This window comes from Schistocerca nitens, chromosome 3, assembly GCF_023898315.1.
Source record: "Schistocerca nitens isolate TAMUIC-IGC-003100 chromosome 3, iqSchNite1.1, whole genome shotgun sequence".
Classification (NCBI taxonomy): domain Eukaryota; kingdom Metazoa; phylum Arthropoda; class Insecta; order Orthoptera; family Acrididae; genus Schistocerca; species Schistocerca nitens.
In genome coordinates this window covers 128,553,519-128,558,692 of record NC_064616.1, presented here as the reverse complement: position 1 = coordinate 128,558,692, position 5,174 = coordinate 128,553,519, and the positions used below count along the sequence as shown (strand labels likewise).

At 43.5% G+C, this 5,174-nt stretch overlaps 1 non-coding gene across 1 annotated transcript; it reads left to right on the top strand.

The window, feature by feature from the left end:
- Positions 1 to 492: 492 nt before the first annotated feature.
- On the top strand, positions 493 to 567 carry Trnai-uau (transfer RNA isoleucine (anticodon UAU)). Its single transcript has one exon. It is a non-coding gene; the product is annotated as a tRNA-Ile (tRNA).
- Positions 568 to 5,174: the final 4,607 nt, after the last annotated feature.

The window sequence follows — 5,174 nt, the reverse complement described above, 5'->3', positions numbered from 1 at the left end:
TATTGAATTGAAACTAAAACAATGTATATGAAGATAGCAACTCTTCTCTAAAGAAAAGATATCATTGATGACCGTGCAGCTTCTGTAGAATAAATGATAATTAATTGAAACCCTCAGCTGCCGACAGGTGTTGTTGACATTCCTTGCTGGGGACAGCTGAAAATGCATGCCTCGACCGGGACTCGAATCCAGGATCTCCTGCTTACATGGCAGACGCTCTATCCATCTGAGCCACCGACAACACAGATGAAGAGAGTTACTATCTTCATATATAGTCAGAAGGCTACCCGGCCATTTACCTTCGTCTGTGCGAGTGCGCACAGGTTGCCCGAACTCTTACGGGAATCGTCAACTTAAGTGGGCGCGAGTAACGAGTGGATGGGCAAAGTATCTATTAGGAACATTATGTATGTAGATTGCGGACAGTTGGGAATGTGGGTCTCACGGGAAGCGTGCTAGGGGTAAGTCCTTGCAGTCGCGCTGTTCATCTGTGTACTCGATGGCTCAGATGGATAGAGCGTCTGCCATATAAGCAGGAGATCCCGGGTTCGAGTCCCGGTCGGGGCACGCATTTTTAGATTTCCCCATCAAGGTATGTAAACAACACCTGTCAGCAGCTGGAGGTTCCAATTAATTATCAATTAAAAGAAAGTAGTTCAAATGTATATGGGAGTATAGAATGCTGAATACGTTGATGTGACACGTAGATACAGCGTGTCAAGGAGAGGTAGCTTATATCACTGTTTAATTAAATTAAAGGGTTACTTCAGATTAAAACCTTCGTTGCTAAAATGCTATATAAAACAAAGTAGAATAAAATCTGTGTGAAGAGACTGTGTAAAAGGAAATGCTCTATTTCAATGGTATTGCTAACAACGCTTTACAGATACTGGTGCATATAGTACAATAAATCGGTTTGAGTACAGGATAGAGATACAGTATTGTAGGTAGCTGTTTAGATTACATTGTTTTCATTTTGTGGCTCTGTAGGATCCATAGGATTTTTTTTTCCGGTATAGCATGACTCAAATATGCAATTTTGTGTTGTTTAGGATGACGTAGAGAGTTAACAATGCTGGCATCTGCGGTGACAGATTTTCTATAAATATTAAATTGATGTTTCTGGCTTTTATTATACGAGGGTTGGAACTTTAATAGTGACAACTATTTATTTACAGCTCGTACAAAATAGATATGTGTTTCAACGTTTTACTGACCTTCGAAGTAGTCTCCAGCATTGTGTATATCCCGTTGCCTGCGATGTGGAAGTCGTAGGATACTCTTGGCAGTGGAAATGAGCCTTTGGCGTCATTGGCCTGGAGGCCCCTTACGGGGAAGGTCCTGCCGCTTTGGTGCATAGTCTTATTAGTTATAACATTCGACGTCACATTGGGCGACCTGCGCGCCGGATGGGAATGAAATGATGATGAAGACAATACAACACACGGTCCCTGAGCGGAGAAAATCCTCGACCCAGCCGGGAATCGAACCCGGACCCGTAGGACGGCAATCCATCACGCTGACCACTTGCTTTTTTAATTAATTTCTTTTTTAAATTCTTTGTTGATCTCATTTTGTTCTATTTTGTTCGTTGTATATGTTGGGGGTAGACGTCTCATGACACCAGTTCAGGTTGTTAGTTGATCCGTTCACTCAGTTTTTTTACTACAGAGGGTAGCTAACCATCTGATCGAACACCCTGACCTACCGTTCCGGCGACCACTCAGTTAGCGGGGCGGACACTCTTAGCAGTGCCAGCTGTGTTGACAGTTCGAGCGGTGCGGTCTATTGCCCGACGAATTTGTAGCAGTTCTGAAGCTAATGCCGTGATGTGTTTCCTTCAGTTTAGAAATCGAGTTGAACTACGAGGGCTTAAGTCAGGGGAGTGCAGTAGGTGGTATAGCACTTAGCGGCCCCATCAGTCAAACAAATCACTAACAGCTTGCACTGTACGTGCTTGAGCATTGTCCTGCAAAATGATGGTCAGGTCCTGCAGAAAGTGTCATCACTTCTGTCTCTAAGCTGATCGTAGGTTGTGTTCCAAAAATGAACAGCAGTTTCACTCCTGTGTTAAGGGACAGGGTTCATGACTCCAAAAAATAAGCGAAGGCCTGTGCCATACACGACAAAAACAAAGAAACCTCCCACAAACCACACACACATTCCCAGGCTTAATCTCTGGGGAATCCAATGGGGTTTGCTCGTATATATATTATGTGAAAAAAAAATCCGAATACCCCTATGTAATGCTGACTTGACCACTAGATGTCACACGAGGCTGACCCGCCAACATAAAAAGATGAGGGGAGTACTGTGTTGTCAGTAGAGAAGCAGTAAGAGTAGAATGGGTCGATCGGGAGAGCTCAGCGACTTCGGACGTGGACTAGTAACATCCGTAGGGACATTTCAGACCTTCTAAAGGTGTCCAAATCGAGTGTTGATGATGTGATTGTAAATTGGAAACGCGAAGGCTGAACCGTAGCTAAACCGAGACCAGGCAGACCTCATGTAGTGGCGGACAGGGACCGTCGACCATTGCAAAAAAAAATCGCACGAAATCAACTGAAGGAACCACTCGCGTGTTCCACCTAGAACAGTGACTGTGCTTAGGAACTTAAATGGAATGGAGTACAATTGGCGAGCAGCTTCTCGTACGCCACACGTGTCTGTAGCAACGTTTGAGGTAGTGTAAGGAGCGACAACATTCGACAGTGGATGACTGGAAACGAGTGTTTGGGAGCGATGAATCGTGGCAATGCGGTGGAAGAGCTTAGGTTTGGCAAATTCGTCGAGAACGTTACTGCCATCATTTGTCGTGCCAGTGGTGAAGTACGGAGGAGGTGATGTTGCGGTTTCACGTGGTTAGAGTGTGGTCCTCTTATCGTGCTTAAGAAAACGGGAGGTACGGAAAGGTATGAACGTATTTTACAGCATTGTGCGCTGCGTACATTGGAGGAAGAGTTCAGAGTCGACGATTGTATCGGCATGGCAATGCTCCCTGTCATAAGGCAGCATCTTTAAGGCAGTGGTCTAACGACAGTAACGTTCTTCAAATGGACTGTTCTGCTTGGAGTCCTGACCTGAACCCAATGGATTTCTTTTAGGAGGAGTTAGAACGTTGACTTCGCTCCAACATGACTACTTTTTGTGGTTCCGGGCCAGCCGTGGTGACCGAGCGGTTGTAGGCGCTACACTCTGGAACCGCGCGACCGCTACGGTCGCAGGTTCGCATCCTGCCTCGGACATGGATGTGTGTGATGTCCTTAGGTTACTTAGGTTAAAGTAGTTCTAAGTTCTAGGGGACTGATGACCTCAGATGTTAAGTCCCATAGTGCTCCGAGCCATTTGAACCATTTGAAATAGGTGTCTGGATACTTCTGACTAGTAGGTAGTACTCATCTGCTTCTTGAGCATATTTCCTTATACTCCGTTATCATTTGTGCATAGAGCTTGTATCAATGCATGCTCGACTCCCGCTTACACTGCAGCGTTCTAGCGCAGGATAATCGATGCAGGACGGCTGCACAGCGTGCGTCAGAATAGGAAAACGCGAGCGCGTGCTCTCTTTCTGGGCTATGCGTGTCCTTTGTTGGCCTGCGACACTTAGACGTGTCCAGGTGCGACATTATGCAACTGGCTTTCACATCAGGAAGCTGATAACCGAGAAACCTCATTCCACTGCAGTTTCTCCGCTATCAATCGAAGAAGTTTGGGAACTATCGATTCCTAGTGATGCACGTGTTTACGAATTGGACAGATGAATGATGTACATGTAATTTAGTAATACTGCAACTGACGGTCTACGTGATTGAAAATTTTTCTATTTTCTTTATCTATTTCCTGTGGCACAGAAAAAATGTAGGGTAAAGTTACTCAAGTCGTACCGCTGAAGGGAGAAGTACTGTATTTGGTAGGGTAATTTAAGTAACGCAATTTGTTTTGCATACATTGAATCTTTATTTTTTTTAAGCTGTCAGCCAGCTTCCACACAAATACAATTTTTTTTCCTCATAATGGGTTTTCAACATTTTTCAAATCTGTGACTTCTGTACGAAAAATGGTTCAAATGGTTCTGAGCACTATGCGACCTAACTTCTGAGGTCATCAGTCGCCTAGAACTTAGAACTAATTAAATCTAACTAACCTAAGGACATAACACACATCCATGCCCGAGGCAGGATTCGAACCTGCGATCGTAGCGGTCGCTCGGCTCCAGACTGTAGCGCCTAGAACCGCACGGCCACTCCGGCCGGCCACTTCTGTACGACTAAGGCGCCTGGTTTCCTAATCCGTACCCCATATTACGAAGTCGTACTTACGGTACGAAGTCAGCGACGACGTAATAAATCCGTGGAATAATATAATAAAAAGTCACAATAAATTACAGGCTGTAAACGTGACAGTACTTTCATAGTTATACATAATGAAATTACTCGTAGGAAACAAATATAAATTCTCGACAAATTAAATTGCTTGAAATGGCTTATCGAAAATTGGTTGCTTTGAACACACGTATCACAGAAATATCTCTTAATTTTACTTTCCACGCATGTGTCATGCACCCAACCTTTACATTTCATACACCAAATTGTGCCTGCTTTCCGAACTTCTTTACACAGTTGACATAACCAATTCTCTCTGTCCTTTATTTTTTTATTCTTGTGAAAGTTTTCATCTGTCTGCCTCGTTTCTATAGGTTTGTGCACAGAATTCTTTTTTTTTTATTTGCTTTTTCATTTCTGTTGATTTTCCTTTATGTAAGGACTTGGTGTTATCTCCGTTGTTGGTTTAGGTCTTTTCGTATTTCTCTTGATAACTGTTGCTATACAAGGGTTTCTAGATAAAGTGTTCAAGTAAGACTTTATTTATTGATTTAATTTCGACAGCTGTATTGTTTTCGGGTCCACATTCTTAAGACATTGCTTCAGTGTCATCAACCGAATCTTGGTCTAATTGATCAACAATATGCACAGTAGTACCTACAAAGTCCTCTTCTTTCATAACATTTCCATCACAATACCACAAGCCTGTTAGCTTAACACTGTTTAGTGCTATGTCCATGCAAACAGATCTGCGGTTTGCGTTACCCAGGAGTTCTACAATGTTAGCTTGCTTTATGACACTGCCAAGATCTGAACGTAGCCACGAAAATGCCGCCTCATTGTAGCTGTTTT